The sequence below is a fragment of the Osmerus eperlanus genome, chromosome 12, assembly GCF_963692335.1.
Source record: "Osmerus eperlanus chromosome 12, fOsmEpe2.1, whole genome shotgun sequence".
In the NCBI taxonomy this organism is placed as follows: Eukaryota; Metazoa; Chordata; class Actinopteri; order Osmeriformes; family Osmeridae; genus Osmerus; species Osmerus eperlanus.
The window spans coordinates 968162-990263 of record NC_085029.1 but is presented as its reverse complement, the minus strand read 5'-3'; positions in this window follow the sequence as shown (position 1 = coordinate 990263).

Sequence of the window (22102 nt, the reverse complement as noted above, 5' to 3'; positions counted from 1 at the left end):
GATACAAAAGAATGGCTTTTCGGATATCCTTAACGATTTATCAACCAGTCATCATTGTGGGCCAATAAATCGTCACGATCCCTGAACTCCCGCTCGCCTTAATCTCCCATTGGCCTCCAAAAAAGCTAAGCACTGCGCACCGACAGTGTATGACAAATACACCTCTGGACAACTGCACCTTTTTCTTTCCTGCATTAAAATAATGCATCATGACAGTTTGTATGATTTGAAATGGTCATTTCATTATCACGGCAAACAATTACACTGCACTGAACTGTAAGTTAAGTACAAAAAAGTTAAAATAACAAAACCTGTAATTATTACTTGTGAACGAATATCATTCACGTCTTACAAACCTAGTCACGCGTAAGTGAACGAGGTAAACAAATCATTTCTGTTTCCTCTTCTGAGCCTATGCAGGTCACGTGAAAAATGATCCAAAGACCCGTACCCCAAGACCCAGTCAAAATGAACAAATCATTTATGTTTCCTCTAGCTACAAGTACTGCGCCTATGCAGGTCATGTGAAAAATTATCCAAAGACTCGTACCCGGCAGACTAACCCTAACTCCCAATGTAAGGGTGGATGAACTACTGTACAGCCCTTAAGCCATCAATTCTAGAAACTAAAGAATAGGTACTAGTATCTAATGAAAAGTTACTAGTAAATCGGGAATAGATACTAGTAACTAGTGCTGTCAACGAATATTTTAAATTCGAATATATATTCGAATAGTGGTTAAAAACAGAAATTCGAATGTGAAAATTTATATTAGAATGTAGAATCCACGGCAGCAGCGGCGCGTCTGTCTGCTTTGCGGGTGGGCGTGCGCCTCAGCGTCACTGCTGACAGTTGACTTGCATGGAAGACGGCAAAAATTGCTCAAAAATGACGTTCGAATATTTCCTTTAAAAAAACACATATATTCGAATATATTCGAATTTCTGGTTGTGCATTAGGCACGTCAATAACAGGACAAATTAATACGACGAGATACAACAACTTGTATACTGTAGGTAGGCCTAAGTTATTTAAGTTTAAACATATTTAACAACATATTACTTACACAAAAAGAAGTAAATGAACTAATGGCCAAGACCGCAGACCTTGGCCTCTCGCTCGCACACACGCACTCTTTCTCTCTCTCTCCCGCACCGTCGCGGTATCTGCGCATAGCGGTGTAAAATGAACGACAACAATAAACAAATGCTGAGTTCTGATCAAGAGTTTTGTGCAAGCAATTTAATTGTCCCAATTCTTGTCCCAAATATGGCAGGCTTCATTCAGTGATTGAAACAAATACTATTAACATTAATTTAAGTTTTACAGTATAGAACCTTGGGAGGTAACCGCACGCCGCACGAGAGGCGGCAGGCCAACAGCAAAAGATGGGCAGTGTTATTCACATTTATGTGTACCAGAGCCATCCACATTGAAGTCATTGAATCAATGATTATGGAGGGAAGGGAATCGGGCTAGTAGGAAGGTTGCCAGTTCGATTCCTGGCTGTGCCAAATGACGTTGCGTCCTTGGGCAAGGCACTTGAGCCTACTTGCTTCGGGGGATTGTACCTGTACTTACTGTAAGTCGCTCTGGATAAGAGTGTCTGCTAAATGACTAAATGTAAATGAGATTTTCCAGTTTCATCAATAAGCTAAGGAGATTCTTCTCAATCAGAGGCCATGCTAAGCAGTTGCGCTCAGACTGTGGAACCAACTTCATTGGAGCAAACAAGGAGTTGAAGCTGGATCTTCCAAACTCTGGCCAGACAAGTGTAGAAAACTACCTCTCAAGCCAGAAATGTACATGGGTGTTCAACCCCCCTCACTCTTCCCACATGGTAGGTGCTTGGGAAAGTATGATAGGGATAGCTCGCCGCATCTTAGATTCTATGCTCCTTCAGGTTGGACATTCTCATCTCACTCACGAGGTCTTAAGGCCGAAATATGCTTCTGCGTCTCCGTTTACGGATGGGCGGGCGCACGGATACGCACGGATACGGACGGATAGACTTCGTTTATGGTTCTCCGTAGGCTGTGGGTGCTGAAAACAATTCACCGCCAGAAGAGTAGGTGGCGCAACGTTTTTTTGTAAGTCGTCGTGGAGTGTTTATTTACCTAGGTTATCGAGAAGTCGGAGCAAATTTACAAATTAGCCGTTTCATCAATAAAATACGCACATTTTCAGCAACTACACTGCCCATTTCTCGTCACATTTTAATTCAGATGCTGATTTACATGTACTGTTTAGCTGAAATATGAATTGTAAAAACTTACAGCAATGGCGGTCAAAGGATTCTGTTCGTCCTGTTTATCACGGCAACCCCGCCGCAAGCGGTTCTTAATACTGACCAATCACTAGGGATGGGACGTATGACACTGACGCATCGATGCTTGTGTCGCAAAACCAATACGCACAGTTTCGAAAAAGTGTTTTGGAGCTTGTATCAAATTACGAAACCACGTGATAGATGACGTTCAATGCTTCAAACGTCACAAACTGGTTCGAAGTTTTGCCGCTCTTCTGAACCAGAGCCATAGAAGGAACGAAGCCACCGCTTCTTGTTAAAGACAAATCTCACAGAAGCAGCACCAGGCATCGCTCGAGTTTCTTCCATCATTATTATTATTATTATTTAGCCAAATCCGTATTGTAATAATTATAAATCTGTGCACTTGAGTGTTGTGTTATTTTATTGAAATGAAACGTAACATGATAGGACTAGGTAGGTCTATACAGTGCCCAGAAAACAAATGTTGATGATTCGTCAACATTGTCAACAGTAATAATAATTAGTAAAAATAAAGTCCCTCCAGTTCACAATAGGCCTACATATCACAAATGTTAAGAATAAGAAAAAATCTGTGTAATCTAGTTTAATTGATATAAAAACCATATCGTATAAAGTCCGTCCACCCGCATCAACAGGTAACGGCTTTTTCGGTGGTGTACCTGGTTAAAGCGTTGTACGACAACGTATTGATAATGCGAGGCTGGTTACCCGAGTTCGCGCCCCAGTGCAGGGAGCCTCGGAAGATATTCTTTAACTTTTACTGTGAGAAAATGATATAATTCTAACGGCCTTCAGATGTATCACAACATTTTAATGTGTGAGCACTAATATCAGATAAAAATGAACACATGTAGCCTTAATTAAAATATTAAATAACGTAGGGTAGTCTACCTTCGGAGACAACCACTACGCCTCATTCAGCCAGTTTAAACGGCTGCTATATGACGCTGTTCATTTTCAATGCGCCGATAGTTTGGCTCTTTGGGCCGGCACAATCCAGAAGAAACCACCAAAGCTTCACAAGGCATCGTTCGCCCATCCCTACAGGGATCCCTACATCGCCTACATCCCTCACAGCCAAGGGGGTCTCCGTAGCTCTCCGTCGCTCTCCGAAATTACGACGGATAAGGCCGATTTATACATCTGCGTTTTTATGGAGACGGAGACAGGGAACGCCCTCTCCGTCAAGGAACGCCCTCTCCGAGCCCCTCGGAGAGCTCTACGTGCACCTCCTGATTTTCCTGACTATCCGTCCGTCCGTCATTTTACGGATACCCCTTGGCTGTGATTGGTCCGTATTAAGAACCGCTTGCGTCAGGGGCGGGGTTGCAGTGACCAACAAGAGAACAAAATCCTTTGACCGCCATTATTGTAAGTTTTTACAATTCATATTTCAGGCAACAGTACATGTAAATCAGCATCTGAATTAAAATGTGACGAGAAATGGGCAGTGTAGTTGCTGAAAATGTGCTTATTTTATTGATGAAACGGCTAATTTGTAAATTTGCTATAACTTTTCGATAACCTAGTTAGCATCGCAGTGCAGCGCCAACTGCTCTTCTGGCAGTGAATTGTTTTCAGCACCCACAGCCTTCGGAGTACTATAAATTCAACCAATCCGTCCGACTCCGTGCGTGCGTCTGTCCGTAACGGAGTCGGAGAAGTATAATTCGGGTTAGAAAATTCAGGAGGTGCACGTCGAGCTCTCCGGGGCTCTCCGAGGGCTGACGGAGAGCTCGTAGAGGGCGTTCCACGGAGACGAGGGCGTTCCCATGTGTCCGTTTTTCGAAAAACGCAGAAGCATATATTGGCCTTCAGCCGACACGGTTTGGGCCAGGTGGCGTATGGAGTACTTAAGACGGCATCATCTGTAAGTGTTCAAGTTAATATACAGTTATATACGATAATATTTCGTTATTGTTGTACAATTAGGTCTGTATAGAGATCGCCAGGTGGTTAGCACTTTTGCTAGCGATTTAGCATGCTAATTCCGTTCGGTTTAGTTAGGCTACTCTACTGTCATCAGTTATTACATGTATGTTGTACTTGTCATCTTGTTTAATCCTGTGACATTGTGGCGTAAGGGTGAATATACTTACCGTGGCTTTGTATTTCTGTGTTACAGTTTTACAATTTCTCTTTATTAAACCTGCCAATTCGACACTTGCTTGTTCCTTGAAGGGATGATTGAGGGAGTCTTTAGCTTGCTGTATAGCCAGACATACGTTCTCTAGGAGCAACGTTTGGTGAGGACAGTACATAACTATTGGATTAGTCACTACTGTTGGAATAGTTACTAGTAACTAAATAATAAGTACTAGTAACTTAAATAGTGACTAGTACGTTTTTAGAAATAAATGTTAAAACGGCTTGCCATACAATCCATACATGTTGATGATAAGGTCGTTACAGCAATTGATCGTTTGTTGTTTAACTTCATACGGAAAAACCGCACACACTATAAGAAAATCTGTCATTGGGTGTGCTCAAGCCTTCGGCGAGAGCACAACCTTTGTTCTCTCACATATATATTATTATTATTATTTTTATTTCTTTTTCCCCCCTAAAACGCAGTCAATATTTGGCCTACATAGACAACGTAGGTGTCAAAAGTTTCGTCTTGGTAGCGATTGAGTTGCTTCTATTGGAATTTACGTTCCGTTGTATGGTTTAAGTGGAAATTACGTTTTTGTGGCGAAAAGTGAAGCTAACGGTGGCTAATTTGCTAGCCACAGTCACTGACGTTACTAACGTCACTACGTCACTAACGTCACGAAAACACGCGTGACTACCTTTGGCAGAACATTCGTTTCGCATCTGTTAACTTGGGAGATAGCTAGGCTAACTATAGCTTTACTGGAAGGCAGCTGCAGAAACGCCACAAGCAAAGAGGCCAGGGTGATAACTATTTATTACTTTGTGATATGACACACAATTGTGATGTGTAATGTACAGTATAAGCTGATATTATTAAGGAAGTACATCTACTTTCGGAAACAGTAGTCTACTATTTCACTGACGTATTAGCATCATGACATTAGCCTGTGTTGCCCGGGCAACACATACTACAGTAGTCTATGATGTAGCGTTATCTGTTTTCAATCGTTAAAATAAACATTCCTCACATATATATTTTCGTTGTAGGATTTATTCTGACATTAGTAAACGATTTGTTGGTGAAATTACCATTACCTGTGGTTTCAAACCAGTGTTGCTCACTGCAACGCTGTAGCCTATGCGAGACACACTACAAAAACATCTACAGTACACAGCTGTTTAGGAAATCAAACGCCGACAGAACATGTTCGGCACTCCCCTTACTTAAATCAAAAGTCTCTGACCACTAACCTGAACTTCATTGCCACAGCCTAAACTTTGTCAATCTGTTCATGAAAATAATTAATTTCAGCCTAAACCTTACAACGGAACGTTAAATCGAATTCAACCAACGCAATCGCTACCGAGACGAACACAGCAGTAGTCTAGTACTGTACCGTAGTAGAATTTACCGGGGCAGCTTCTCCACACAGGGCTATATCGCATTTTGCGTTGTTACTGACAATGATCGCTACCAGTGAGCTTTTTATGAATGAGCGATTTTCCACTAAATAAATTTTAAGCTTATTTAAGTTTTTGAGGGCATTTTTTCAGTTAGCAGATGGTAATGTTTGAATCGCGATTCCATCTTCTACTGCCGGTAACGTCGTAGAATAATCTTCAAAGGGGGTTCTTTATTCATGAATGAATGCAATATGAGTAGGCTAAATGCCTGAAAATATCATGAGAAGGGAAAACTTAAAAGGACGTTTAAGTCATAGAGATTAGGTCAATTTTTACACCGGTCTGCCAAATGTATTTGTTGATTCAGCTATGAGGCTGCCTCTTGCAGGGGAAATGAGAAGACATCATATTTCATTCTACACAATGTTTTTAAAATGTATTGGGCCAAACATTTCTTTAAAAATCCAACTTCAATATGGAACTTTATACCTTATCTTTTCCCGTTTGGGAGGCTTCAACTTTGTACTACTCTGTAATTATAATATTGATAAGATCCCTGCAAAATGATCTGCTTTCCATAGACAAGTTCTGTTAGCCTGGTCTCTGATATACAAACACAATTTTTGTCCACATAAATACTTCATTTGGAACAATAAGAATATACTATACAGAAACAAATCTTTATTAACCCTTGTGTTATCTTCGGGTCATTCTGACCCATCAGTCATTGTGACCCACCGTCGTATTGCGACAGATTTACCGCATACAAAGACAAAGTGAAGCATTTTCTTTTAACAGCTAGGCTGTCTCAGACCCCCCACATTGCAAAGGTTAAAAGAAAATTATTTTAATTTGTTTTTGTATTGGGTAAAATTGGGTAAACACAACGATGGTTCGTTATGAACCTTTGGGTCATGTGACCCGAAGGCAGCACGAGGGTTAATGGAAAAATGGTTGAACAGCAACATCCTATTGGTGAGTAAACTTTTCAATGCTGAGGGTGTACTACTAAGCTATGAGGATTTCTTGACTCTTTATAATGTTCCCATTACTCTCAGAGAGTACACTATAGTGTTTAATGCCATCCCATCTGGAACTCTAGTGTTGTTTAAAGGTATACCTAGTCATTATTTAAAGAAATATAAAAAGGACATTAATTCCAACTGTAGCTTCTGTGGTGAGCATCCAGAATCTGTCTCACATTTGTTACTTGCAGATTTGTGGTGGACCATATTCTTGCTGAGTTTGTATTTGTTATGTTTATGTATTTATTGGTCTCCTGAATTAAACCATGACCAGCGATTCCTTGGTGTTGCACCTGGCGCCAGCCACTTTATTTGCACCGCCATACAATACCACTTCCTGACAACTACGGAAGCCTAGTAATGACATTCAGTACATGACATCCCTCCTTTACTTGGACATGAACTTTACTCTTCAGTGGATAACCATATCTTGAAACTGAACGCTTTAACCCATTAACTGATGTCATACACAATGCAATTACTTAAATCAACAAAATCAGAGTCTACCTTTGCAAATCTAACACAAATATTTTGCAGACCTTATTTAAACAAACTTAATGCAAATAAACATGTAAACTCGTTTGTACTTGTCTAGCTCACTTAATAACATAGTCAGACAGGTTCTTAGGCATTCTGGTCTTCCTATTCGGCCTGTCCATTTGCGTCTCATAATGAGGCCGATTATGTTCTTTCACTGACACAGACATGGCTGGTTGCCCTTGCGTGTCAGCGTTAGCCATCTGTACATCCTGTGCCTGTAGTTCCTCTGCCGATGTTTGTAATGGTGTCCTGCTGACATATTTTTTTACAAAGGATGTATTTCTGGTGTACCTCACCCCCGCCGGAGACTCAACCACCACACAGTTCCCCGTTTTGCTAACCACCTTCTGCGGCGTGGCGTTGAAGTTAGTTGTGAACTTGTCCACCTTGTCTTGATAGAGTAGAACTTCGTCCCCCACGTTCACAGTTGAGTACTGAGCACCTCGCTGTGCATCAGCGTACACCTTGGACTTTGCCTTTTGTTCAGCATCTCGATCCTGAACTTCCAGGTCTGTGTGTGAATCGGTCATCTCTGGTAACTTCCCTCTCATCTTCCGGTTGAAAAGCAGCTCTGCCGGGCTTTTCCCCGTCGTTGTGTGAGCAATGCCTCTGTAGACAGTGACATATCTTCTAGGTTCCCGTTTCCAGTCCAGTCCTTCCACATGGGCAATGCGGATCCGCTTCAGCAGTGACGCATTTTGACGCTCCACCTCTCCATTTGCCTGGGCCCATTTAGGCGGTGTTTTATTCCGTTACTTCCACAGTAGTTGTGGAATTCCTCCGACCTGAATTGAGGACCGTTGTCTGATTTCAGTGTGACTGGCAGACCATGTCTGCTAAATATAGTTTCTAGACAGTCAATGACCTTTGGTGGCGTGGTAGATGTTAATACATCATATTCATAGTAACGACTGTAATAGTCTACCACCACTAAGATCAATTGGCCTGTTGGAAGTGGGCCAAGTAAATCCACTGCCATGTCACGCCATGGTCCATCTGGCAGCGGTGTGGGTCTAAGTGGTTCTGGTGGGTCTGGGCGGGCTACAGTGTGACACCCGGGGCACGATTTAAAGTGTCCTTCAGCCGCTCTGTCCATTCCCGGCCACCACACTTTACTTACATTTAGTCATTTTAGCAGACGCTCTTATCCAGAGCAACTTACAGTAAGTACAGGGACATTCCCCCCGAGGCAAGTAGGGTGAAGTGCCTTGCCCAAGGACACAACGTCATTTGGCACGGCCGGGAATCGAACTGGCAACCTTCAGATTACTAGCCTGATTCCCTAATCGCTCAGCCACCTGACTCCTGAGATGTTGTTTCGTTCCAACAATTCCCAGGTGACCCTCATGTGCCAAAGTGATTGCTCTTGTCCTCAGTATTTGAGGGAGGACAATGCGTGTCCCTCTTAGCACAATGTGTCCTATTCTGCATAGTTCACCTGACACGGCTGCGTAAGCTTTGCATTTATCAAAATGTACACTTCCTATAGCCTCTCTCACTTCTGTTAGTTCTTTATCGACTGCCGACGCTTCCTCTGCTTCCCTGGTCGTCAGCGCCCGAGGCGTGGCATGTATGGCCACACACCTTACATACTCCTCTGATCCATGTATATGTTGTTTACTGTTAGTATCCTGTCCCAACAGTCTGGATAACGAATCAGCTATGTTTTGCTTACATTTACATTACATTTATTCATTTAGCAGACGCTTTTATCCAAAGCGACTTCCAAGAGAGAGCTTTACAAAGTGCATAGGTCACTGATAATAACAACAAGATAGCCACAAAAACATTGCGAGTAGCCAAAACATGAAGCACATATTGTGAACAACCAAAATAAGTGCCAAAGGGAAAAACCATAAGAGCATGTAGTTAAACAAGTTACAATTAAACAACATGAACCGCTATAAGTGCAAGTGTACCTGTAGAAAAAAAAACAAGCAAGAATAATAAAAACAATATATCACAGCGAGTACAAAAATTTAAATCAGCTACCACTAACCACAAGAGCAACAAGTCTCTAAGCAAGAGTCATTGTGATCCTTGAGGAAACTAACATCGGGTCAAGCGAACCATTCCTAAGTACCGTTCGGTAAGTTCGTCTTGAGCCTTTTCTTGAAGGTGGAGAGACAGTCAGTGTCTCTGATGGAGGTGGGGAGTTGATTCCACCACTGGGGGGCCAGACAGGAGAAGAGCTTGTGTTGGGACCGGGCGGTCTTGAGCGGTGGGACCACCAGGCGGTTGTCTGAAGAAGACCGAAAGTGACGGGTGGGGGTGTAAGGCTGCAGGAGAGACTTGATGTAGACGGGTGCAGTCCCGTTCACTGCTCGGAAGGTCAGTACCAGGGTCTTGAATCTGATACGGGCCATGATAGGTAGCCAGTGGAGAGAGATGAGGAGCGGGGTAACATGGGAGCGTCTGGGTAGATTGTTGACCAGGCGGGCCGCTGCGTTCTGAATCCTCTGAAGAGGGCGGGTTGCACATGCTGGGAGACCAGCGAGTAGCGAGTTGCAGTAGTCCAACTTGGAGAGGACAAGTGCTTGGACTAGCAGCTGGGTGGAGTGCTCAGACAGGTATCTCCTGATCTTCCGGATGTTGTAGAGGGTGAATCTACACGACCGGGAGACTGCAGCAATGTGGGCCGTGAGGGAGAGCTCGTCGTCCATGGTAACCCCAAGGTTCCTGGCAGAGGATGAAGGGGTCACCGTCGCAGATGCCAGGGTGATTGAGAGATCGTGGGAGATGCAGGGTTTAGCCGAGATTATGAGGAGTTCTGTTTTGACGAGGTTCAGCTGGAGGTGGTGCTTGGTCATCCAGGCGGAGATGTCTGTGAGGCAGGCCTCGATCCTAGCTGAGATCCCCGGATCAGTGGGCATAGCAGTGGTGGGAGAAGCCATGGGAGGTGATGATTGGTCCAAGAGAGGTGGTGTACAGGGAGAAGAGGAGGGGTCCAAGGACGGAGCCCTGTGGGACACCAGTGGAGAGCTGACACTTTGCCTCCCCAGGAGACCTGGTAGGAGCTTCCCGACAGGTAGGATGAGATCCACTGAAGTGCAGTGCCAGTGATCCCAATCTCAGAAAATCTGGCCAGCAGGATTTGATAGTTAACCGTATCAAACGCTGCAGAAAGGTCCAGCAGAATGATGACGGATGACCTTGAAGCCGCTCTGGCAGACTGGAGGGCAGTGGTGACTGACAGGTGGGCAGTTTCCTTTAATGAGAAAGCTGTAAAAACAAATGATGCCTTTATGCAATAAAAAATTAAAAGTGGGAGAAGGGACGGTTCTATTTCTTGGAACTCCGCCCCATAGGGGAGCTCTGCTGCTATTGGTTTACCCGCTGCCTAGTGCAGCTAATGACTGAAGATCAAAATGTATCCGCACCTGTCACTCACACAGGTGCCCTATATAAGTACTGACTCATCCTCCCCAAAAATTCAGCATGGGTTAGTTCTGAATTTAGTGACTTGAAGAATTTTCTAAATTAGTATTTACATTCCACCGCTCCCACGCAAGGCTCTTTTAAGAGCCCAATGCAGGTGCCGTTACTTGGATGCCGATGGAGACCGCCACGAATTCTGTTTTGTGTGCATGGGACCTCGGCATGCCAGGGACGGTTTGGTGGACTCCCCTGTCTGTCAGTTGTGCGCTGGTCTCTCCGTTTCGGAGAGGCGGCTGCGCTACGATTTCTTTCAGGTGGAGGAGCCCCTCGAGGATGTGGTCTCTGCTCTGCTCTTCGACCAGGAGAGTTCAGAGTTTGAGGATCACCTCGAGGCGGCTAATGAGGCGCAACCGTCTGGGCGGGACCTTACTTTGGAGGCTTTCTTCCCAGACGCATTGCGATCAACCTCTGAGGTAAAAGGGAACGTGTTGAGCTCAGCCTCAGAGGATGACCAGGAGCCGGCTCCCGCCCCTACCGTCTCCTCTGCGTTGTCTTGCATTTACATTTACATTTAGTCATTTAGCAGACGCTCTTATCCAGAGCGACTTACAGTAAGTACAGGGACATTCCCCCGAGGCAAGTAGGGTGAAGTGTCTTGCCCAAGGACACAACGTCAGTTGGCATGACCGGGAATCGAACTGGCAACCTTCGGATTACTAGCCCGATTCCCTCACCGCTCAGCCACCTGACTCCCTTACATCTCCCGGCGTTACATCTGAATCAGGCGCAAGCGATTTGCGCTGGCAGAGTGATGGGCAACAGCGTGGGGGTACATCGCCACCTCTGGTTGTCTCTCACAGCCATGAGGGAGGCGGACAAGACTGCCCTCCTCAACGCTCCAGAGGCTAGCGAGGGTTTGTTTGGACTGGCTGTGGCGTCAGCCTCTGAACGCTTCTCACGACTGGAGGAGTAGAGGAAGCACCAGCTAGGGCATATGCTCCTGCAGAAGAAGCTTAAAGCTGCTCCCGTGTCCTCTGCTTCCACAGGTGCGCCTCAGAGCAGGAGGAAACAAGCCCGCCGTCGGGTTGCAAGAGCGGCCACGGCGACGCAGGCTGGGACCGAGACTTTGGTTCCCTCTCCATTGTATGTGTGTGGAATAAAGAGGTTTGGACCTCCACTTCACTCTTTCAAAGAAAGACAAGTGTTCCATTCAGTGCCTCTTACGGTCTCGACGGGTACAGAGCTGAGCACTCGTACTGTTGTTGAGCAGGCTAATGAGTTAGTTTTGGAGCGTGAGTTTTCCACAACGAGCGACACCAAACCATCGAGCAGCTAGCAAGCGTGTGGCCAGACCGCTACTCGCCTCCGGGCACCATAACACAAAGTGTGACTGTTATCACGTTACATGAGCCACCGCTGCGACAGTACGCACAGAACTCTGGTCGCGCAGTGAGACCTCTTGAGGCTCATAGTGCAGACAGGGCTCAGACCTCTCTTGGCTATGGGGCGCAGCCCCAGCCCTTTCAAGTCGACCCTACATTGGGCTGTGGCGCCGATTCGGTGCAGCTAAACGCACGCCACTCTCTGCGTTATGTAGAGTGGCGGGAGTCGTGCACACTGCCATGCTGGCTAGACAAGATACTGAGAGAGGGTTATGCCATCCAGTTCATACGGATTCCCCCTCCTTTCAGAGGGGTGAGGGAGACACTGTTATCCTGCCTGATGAAGGCACTCGCGCAAGCTTGCTGATCAAAGGGACAGTGATCCCGGATCCCCGAGACCAGGAGAACTCGGGTCTATACTCCCCTTATTTTCTGGTTCCGAAGAAAAACGGGGGATGAGGGCAATTCTAGATCTGAGGATGCTCAACGAGAGTGTGGCCAAACGGCCCTTTCGCATGCTAACGATAAAGCGTTTGCTGTCTTGTGTACAGCGGAACGACTTTGGGATCAGCATAGATCTGAAGGACGCGTATTTCCATGTGCCTATCAAACTGAAGCACAGGAGATTTCTGTGTTTTGCCTTCGAAGGGAAGAAGTACGAGTACATGCGCCTGCCATTCGGGTACTGTGAAGCACGGAGACAGACTCCAAGGGAGAAGTTAAGCCGAAGGGTTTTAATAGCACCTCTTGTTACAAAACAAAAACATTTAAAGAAAACAAAGTTATGTTGGCGTGTCTCTTCTTCAAGGGTCTTTGCCTCCGGCCCTCCTGGCTCTTTCATTGGTCTCTTCTCTCCTTACGGCGAGTCTGTGTAGCATAAAAAACACATCAACCACCATATCACCCCTTGTTGTCCCCTTTTGTACTCACCAGGAGTGGGGTAGATGAGCAACAGGTGTGCCTCGTTGAGGCTTTGATTCGGTAACAAGGCCAATGGGCTGCCAGGCCCATGGCTGACAAGGCCCCCTTGTCACATACCCCCCCCCCCCCCAGGAGCAAAGCCGGGCCCAGCAGGAGAGAGGAAGGAGGCCCAGAGAGAGTGGAGGCAGGAGATGCCATCGGCATTGCCGTGTTGGGCCCCGGACCGGTGACGGACATTGTACGAGAAGTCCTGGAGGGAGAAAAACCACCTGGTCATGCGAGCGTTGGTGTCTTTGGCCCTTGCCATCAACTGCAATGGGGCATGATCCGTGATCAAAGTGAAGTGGCAACCCAGTAGATAGTAACGGAGTTCCTGGACCGCCCACTTGATGGCGAGGGCCTCTCGTTCTTTCACCGCGTACTTCCTCTCTGCGGGAGTCAGCTTTTTACTGATGAACAGAACAGGGTGTTCCTCTCCCTCAAACTCCTGTGATAGGACCGCACCAAGGCCCGTATCCGATACGTCGGTCTGGACAACGAAAGGCTTCGAGAAGTCTGGGTTACGCAGCACTGGTTCAGTCGTCAGGGCCCTCTTTAACCTTTGGAACGCTTGCTCCGTTGTCTGCCGTCCACTTGACCTGCTCTGGCATGGTCTTCTTGGTAAGGTCAGAGAGAGGGGCGGATTCTGCAGAGAACCCGGGTACGAATCGACGATAGTACCCGGCTAAGCCCAGGAATGCTCGAACCTGGGTCTTGGTTTTGGGCCTCGGACACTCTAGGATGGCCTGTACCTTTTTCGTCTGGGGCTTAAGAAGACCCCGTCCAATGGTGAAGCCCAGGTAGCAACCCTCCGTCAGGCCCAAGCAGCACTTCTTAGGGTTGGCCGTAAGCTCCGCCTGTCGTAGGGCCCCTAAGACCTTCCGGAGGTGGACCAGGTGATCCTCCCATGATACGGAGTAGACAACGACATCATCCAGATAGGCTGCAGCATTGCCCCCATGGGGTCGCAGGACTTCATCCATGAGTCGTTGGAACGTGGCTGGTGCCCCATGGAGGCCGAAAGGCAGGACCCTGTACTGCCAGTGGCCGCTTTGGGTACTGAATGCCGTCTTCTCTCTGGCCTCCGGGGCCAGGGGAACCTGCCAGTAGCCCTTCGCGAGATCCATGGTACTGAGGAAACGTGCTGAGCCCAATCTGTCTATCAGTTCATCAACCTGAGGCATGGGGTAGTGGTCAAAGGCGGAAACCTCATTCAGCCTGCGGTAGTCATTGCAGAACCGCCAGGATCCGTCCGGCTTGGGGACCATTACAACTGGGCTGGACCAAGGGCTGCGGGATTCCTCAATGATGCCCAGGTTTCTCATACGGACCACCTCTTCTTCAACCGCTTTCCGCCGGGCCTCTGGTATGCGATATGGCCGTAGCTGAACGGTTTTCCCGGGGGTCGTGTTGATGTTGTGTTGGATGAGTGTGGTGCGGCCCGGACTTTCCAAGAACACGTTGTGATGTTGGCTGATTAGCTCTCGAAGGTCTTGGCGCTGGCTTGGGGACAAGTCGTCACCGAGAGGCACGAGGAGCTGTGGGGAAGTGACGGTGGCAGATAGGACGGGGTCTTCCTCGCCTTCCCATTCCTTCAGCAGATTGACATGGTAGACCTGGTTTTCCCGTCGTCTTCCCTCTTGTCTCACCCTGTAGTGGACCGAGCTAAGCGTCTCGGCGATGATGTATGGGCCCCTCCAGGCGGCCAAGAACTTGCTCCGGGCGTCTGGAACCATCACCATCACCTTATCCCCTGGAGCAAAGACGCGTAGGCGGGCCTGTCTGTTATACGCTCTCCTCTGGGCCATCTGGGCCTGCTCCATATGTTCCCTCACAAGAGGGAGCACTCTCTGCACCCGGTCTTCCATGGCTCTCACATGGTCAATGGTGGTGAGACAGGGGGAAGGCTGTTGTTCCCAGGTCTCCCTCGCCAAGTCCAGGAGGCCACAGGGTCGTCGGCCATACACCAGTTCGAACGGGGAGAACCCAGTGGAAGCCTGGGGAACCTCCCGGACGGCAAAGAAGACGTATGGGAGCATTAGATCCCAGTCCCTCCCATCTTCGTCCACCACTCGTCGGAGCAGTCGTTTCATGGTTTGGTTGAACCTCTCCACAAGGCCGTCTGTCTGGGGGTGGTAAAAAGAGGTTCGGAGATGTTCGACCCTCGGCATCCCACACAGGTCCTTCATCAGGCGGGAGACAAAGGGGAGCCCTGGTCTGTCAGGATCTCCTTGGGAACTCCCACTCGACTGGTGAGGAGAACGATTTATTTGGCGATGGCCTGGGATGTGGCTTTCCGTAGCGGGATGACTTCTGGCCACCGGGTGGCGTAGTCGACCATGACTAAGATGTATTCGTGGCCCCGGGATGATGGAGGGAGGGGCCCCACGATATCCAACCCGATCCGCTGAAACGGAACATCTATGATGGGGAGTGGTACCAATGGTGCTGGAGGTGGTCGCCGAGGTGCAGTGCGCTGACAAACTGGGCATTGTCTACAGTGTCGTTCTACGTCCCCTCTCATGCCGGGCCAAACAAAGCGGTCACGGATCTTCTCCAGGGTGTTAGCCACTCCCAGGTGTCCACCCAGAGGGTGGCCATGGGCCATCCTGAGCACCGCTGGAACTTTGGGCCTGGGTAAGACCAGCAGATCCACTTGCTCACCTCTGCGTATCGTGTTCTGGTAAAGGAGGCCATTCCGTACCAGGAAGTAGGTATCTGGTAGCCGGCCACCTCCCTGTCGGTCCCCCTCGACCACCTGGACCTGTCCCCAACAGTGTTTCGGGTTCTGGTCTTCCCGCTGTTCCCTCCTCAGGGAGCCCCCACCGCCTGGAAGCGAAAACACAGACAAGGGGTGTGAGACGTCTGGAGGCTCACCTTCTGCGTCGGCTTCGGTCTCCTCTTGACCCAAGCAGGCAGGAAGAGGAGGGCTTGTTAACACTTTCTGGTAGGGTTGGTGAGGCGGGGCCCTCTTCTTCCTCCGGGGCCTCGCTTTGGCAGGTGATAGGGTCCCCAGGTCTGGCCAGTCGCGCCCCAGGAGGAGGGAAACTGGAAGGCCTGGGACAACGCCTACTGTTAGGTCTCGGACCTGTGCCACAGTCCCCTGGATCTTCAGCGTTGTGGCAGGGACGTGATGGACGTCTCCATGTACACACACAACGGAAAGAGTGCCTTCGGTGCGGTATTGAGGGTTCAGCACAGAGGGGTGCACCAGGGATATAGAGCTCCCTGTATCCAGCAGGGCCTCTACGGTCCTTCCTCCCACCTTTACCGGCCAGGTTGGTGCTTTGGGCCATGCCGAGCCGTGTACTGCACACCCAACCTGCCATGGTTTTTCCCTGGATAGGTTGGTGTTCAAGCCTGGGTCTGTAGGCATGGGCTCGTCCCAGGCAGTGGGTGCCCTGGAGGCTGGGGCCGGCCCTGGACGGGGCCAATCTTCTCTCCGATTGACCGGAGGGGGCCCCTTGAGGTTGGGGAGGAAAGGCGCAGCTTCCCAGTCCCTTTTCCGAGCGACTGGGATGGTCCGGAAAACCTCCGCCTTTTCGACAGCCACCGCCAGCTCCTGTAGGTTGGATGGGGTGTGTATGCTGGCCATGTGGCCCCAAGGTCCTCAGAAAACGCTCCACGGTTACCCATTCTGTGATTTCGCCGGGGTTGAGGGGGTCGGGCTGCAGCCAACGTTGTGTGATCCTGTGGAGGTCATCGATTCGCTGTCGGACAGGGAGGCTGGGGGGTCTGACTCCAGGCATGGTACTGCTGCGCTGCCATCAATGGGGAAAGGCCAAGACGGTTCAGGATTTCTGCCTTCAGCCGTGGGTACCGGAGGGCGTCCTCTGGGGATAACGCCTGGTGGGCCCGTTGAGCCTTCCCTGTGACGAAGGGCGCTAGGATGCCATCCCACTTGTCCGGGTCCCAGCCTTCATGCCGGGCAATCACCTCAAAGGTGTGAAGATAGGCTTCAGGATCATCGGTCGAAGTCATCTTTGTCAGATGCCGTGATGCAGCCTGTCGGACCGTGCCCTCCTCGACACGCATGTGGATCAGCTCCTCTGTTATCTGGCCAAGCCTGGCCGTCAGGTGGGTTGTGGCACGCTGCTGCTCTACAGTCAAATCTCCCGGAAATCGGGGATTTTGTATTTCGTATTTCACGTTTTATTTATTTGAATGAAACAGTCAGGAACATGAAATAACGTTAGCCCCATTGCCAATAAACTAGGCTAAATCATCACACATTCTACCTATGCTCTTGCGTTAGCAAGATAAACTAGTTTACAGTCTAGGTGTTTTCGCTATCTAGCTGTTGTTGCATTCCTTGCAAATCAGCGTTAATAAAAAGCAGATGAGCTAGAGTCTAGCTAACATTGACTAGACGGGCATGATGTACCGTAGCGTAGAAGATCCATGTGCAGTTTGACCCTCGACACCGATCATTTTACCAAGGACGTTTAGAAAACCTGGGACAATGTAAAGCAGGATTTGTTGCTGTTGCTGAAAAGAGGTGCGTTCCGACCTTATGTTCATCACAACCGCAAGCTGTTGTATGATTTTGTCGGTAACCGTTGAGGTGAAGGTAAAGGTGGCTTTTTCAAAACTTACCGTTTTACAGCGAATTTTTTTTATTGAGATTTACATAGGAAAGAGGTTCACTGTATGTCAATTTTACCCACTGAACTGCCGTTATTCAACTGTGACCCATTTAACCCTTGTGCTGCCTTCGGGTCACATGACCCAAAGGTTCATAACGAACCATCGTTGTGTTTACCCAATTTTACCCATTCAAAAACAAATACATTTACATTTATTCATTTAGCAGACACTTTTATCCAAAGCAACTTCCAAGAGATAGCTTCACAAAGTGCATAGGTCACTGATCATAACAACAAGATAGCCACAAAAACATTGCGAGTAGCCAAAACATGAAGCACACATTGTGAACAACCAAAGTAAGTGCCAAAGGGAAGAACCATAAGAGCATGTAGTTACAATTACAACAAGTTACAATTAAACAACATGAACCGCTATAAGTGCAAGTGTACCTGTGGAAAAAAAAACAAGCAACAATAATAAAAACAATATATCACAGCAAGTAAAAATTTTTTTTTTTAAACAGTTACCACTAACCACAAGAGCAACAAGTTTCTGAGCAAGAGTCATTGTGATCCTTGAGGAAACTAACATCGGGTCAAGCGAACCATTCCTAAGTACCGTTGTACTCCCGGAACAAGTGCGTCTTGAGCCTTTTTAATAAAATAACAAATAAAAATAATTTTATTTTAACTTTCGCAATGTGGGGGGTCTGTTTTTGCACGCGGTAAAGTTGTCGCAATACGACGGTGGGTCACAATGACTGATGGGTCAGAATGACCTGAAGATAGCACAAGGGTTAAGTAAACTCTTCTCCTGTTTTCACCCTGGACGGCTCTCTGTGTCACAGTAGCTGCCTGACCAGGAGGAAAGACCCTTTGTATTTAATACATCAGCAGGTGTGTCCTCTGTGCCTTGTGAGATTGTCTCGCTCGGGGTATATCTGGCCTCGCTCGCTCTGCCTAAACCTAACGTGGGTGCGAGTAAAGGTCTTTGCACACTGGACGCGTTTTTTTCGTGCGTTTAATTCGCAAATGAATAATAATTTTATTAATTCATATTTATCTAGTCAAAGTAAGCTTTCACACTAGAGACGTTATTTCTCTGAGCGATTTTGCGGTAATTATTTTTTAAACCAAGGTCAGTTTTTCTGAGGTTTTGCATCGACATGTACACATCTGACCAATCAAAACGCATATTGTTGATTACATCACATAATCAAACTATCAAACTACTTCTCAGCACCCAGTTTTATATGATACAAAAGAAAATAACTACAAGGACAACGAGTTTAAAGACAACATATGGAGAGGAATAGCACAGGAGCTTCAGTGTGACGATTGGTGTGTGTATATCAAGCTTCAAATGTAAAACGTATTTGTTTAAACTTCCAACTACACTAGATAATGTTAAAGCTAGCTAACTATAACAATCTTATCTTCTTCATGACATAAAAGGGCTTTGGAAAATTATTTTCATATTGTTTGTTTTCTGTCTCAGATTCTATTAATTAAAAGAAGCACCAGCTGATCATCGCTTGATGTTGAGTCCATTGTTGTTTTTTCCTGTGGCGCGAATCATTTTAGAACCTTAATAATTTTTTCGCAAAATCGCGTTTTGAGGTGCGTCATACATTTTTCGAAATATTCAATAGAATTATTTATTTGTGTCCCGTCCAGTGTGCAAAGACCTTAAGGGACACAATACGCTTGTTTGATTGTCAGGTGGCTGAGCATTTAGGGAATCGGGCTAGTAATCTGAAGGTTGTCAGTTCGATGCCCGGTCATGCCAAAATGACGTGTCCTTGGGCAAGGCACTAGCCTCGGGGGAATGTCCCTGTACTTACTGTAAGTCGCTCTGGATAAGATGGTCTGCTAAATGACTAAATGTAAATGTAATTGGTGCAAATGGTCCCCATCTGTAGATTATTATATATTTTTTCACTTTTTAATGATACAGCACAATTTTATCATTGATGGCAAATTATTTTGCGGACCCCATTTTGAGAACAACTGAGAGAGCCAGGCACTGTTGAAGTCCACCCGTGTATTGCTCAACTCAAAGACATGCTGTGTCTTTGAGAGAGATGCTGTTCTCGCCGTTTAGATTATCTGTTCGCATTTGCGAAATTAATAGGCCTATAAAGTAAACAGCTGTTAGGCCTATAAGGTAAACAGCTTTCGATGACAGTCATTAAAAAGAAGCAGACCCTGGAAAAAATTGCCTCAAGCTAAAAGTACAAGTCAAAGCAAACGGGATCGACTTAGGTATAAGCACTACAGCTTAGCAAACAATGTTAGTTTCCACCAGGATCACAATGACTCTTATTGAGAGACTTGTTGCTCTTGTTGGTTAGTTGTAACTGATTTAAAATTATTGTACTCGCTGTGAAATATATTATTGTTGCTTGCTTTCTACAGGTACACTCTTGCACTTTTGAGGTTCATGTTGTTAAATTGTAACTTGTTTAACTACATGCTCTTATGGTTCTTGCCTTGTTCTTGGCACTTATTTGGTTTTTCACAATGTATGCTTCATGTTTTGGCTACCCGCAATGTTTGGGGCTATCTCGTTATGATCAGTGACCTATGCACTTTTGTAAAGCTCTCTCTTGGAAGTCGCTTTGGTTAAAAGCGTCTGCTAAATGAATAAATGTAAATGTAAACAAACTATCGGGATTCAACTCAGCTTTAGTTAGCTCTAGCTATCTTGTTGAAAAATAGATCTGGACAAACATGCATCTTGAATTGTAGATTTACATGACAACACAGGTTATTTATTTGAATGAAACACAGTCAGGAACATGAAATAACAATCCATTGCCAATAAACTAAATCATCACACATTCTACCGATGCTAGATACAGGCAGGATACGTTAGCATTGCTAATAACTGTTAGCGACAACATCATACTACAGCTTGCGGTTGTGATGTGATAAGGTCGGAACAGCACCTCTTTTCAGCAACAGCTTTATAGCAAATCCTGCTTTACATTGTCCCAGGTTTTCAAAACTGTCCTCAATGAATTGGTTCGAGCAAATGTGTAATTGAGGGTCGATCTTCTCATAAACCAACATCACAGCCCATCGAGTGTTTGGTTCCTTAGGAACCAATCTTTGTAATTCTGTGGAAGTACACAGCGCAGCACGCAGCAAATTTTGGGGTGTGACAAAGGTACAGACCAGAGCCAAAAAAGGTGGAGGTTTTTCTAAACCGACAGTTTTACAGCTACATTTTTTTATTGTGAGATTTGCATAGGAAAGAGGTGTCAATGGACTTTGAGGTTCACTGTATGTCCATTTTACCCACTGAACTGTCGTTATTCAACTGTGAAAAGGTAAATTCGGTTCTGCAATGACCCCTTTAAACTAGTGGTTCTCAACCCTGGTCTTCAGGGACTGCTCTGACACCCCTGATTCAAATGAATGAGTCGTAATCTAGCTACGCAGAAGCCTGAACCAGGGTTGAGAACCACTGCCTTAAACCATAGTTTACATTAAAAAAATTGAGAGTACAGTGTTATATTGACAACATGGCAAAGCATTTGTAAACATTGACACAACGACTTGTCATTCTGACATGTTCACTGACATGCATTTTTTCCTTTGAGGATTCTGAGCAGTTTACCAGCAAGTAATCTACTGTGTTGCTGTTTCTACGAGTTGTTTTCAGAAATAACTTTTGCAAAAGTTAAATAGGATTCTAAACATTTAGCAAAGCAACTGAACTTTTATTTTAAAGAAAAAGGCGGCATGAACTTGTTTAAAAAATATTAGTTCTCGGCATTAACTTTACAAGTCTCATATTGTTCTTCCAAACCTAGTTTCTCATTTGTATCATGAGGGTTACATGCACATTACTGAAATAAAATATAGAAATTAGATTTAATTAATTTTGCTAGTGCATCTATACCATAAAATCCCAAAACATTGTTTTCTTTTACTGACAGTTAATATCATTTCATAAAAAGTAATAAAAAGTCATGATTATTAATGAATGCAATGTTTATTTTATTTTTCGTTCTATAATGTTTACCCCCCGCTACGGAAAAATGCATTTAGCAATATTTTCCCATGAGCACTAGAGGTCACGCCAATGATTTGATGATTGAAGTACAAGTACACAAGGGGCCAGCTCCCTATTGCTGTTTCCTGAGTTTCTCTTTGAATTTCTGCCAGGTATTGCAATGCAAACTGAGTATTTATAGTCAGCGCACAGTCAATTCCACCACATAGGCCTGACTACAATTGTTACTGTTATGAAGTGCAGCTAAATTCTGCACCAGCAAGCTGATGCACTAAAGCTGCTGTAATATGCCAGGTTTACCTAGCATGAGTTGTACTTGGTTCACATGTCAAACACAAACAATCTCACATCCTTACTGGTCCATAGGACACTACACATGTATGTGCCAGCCTAATTTGTTAACATTTTGAGT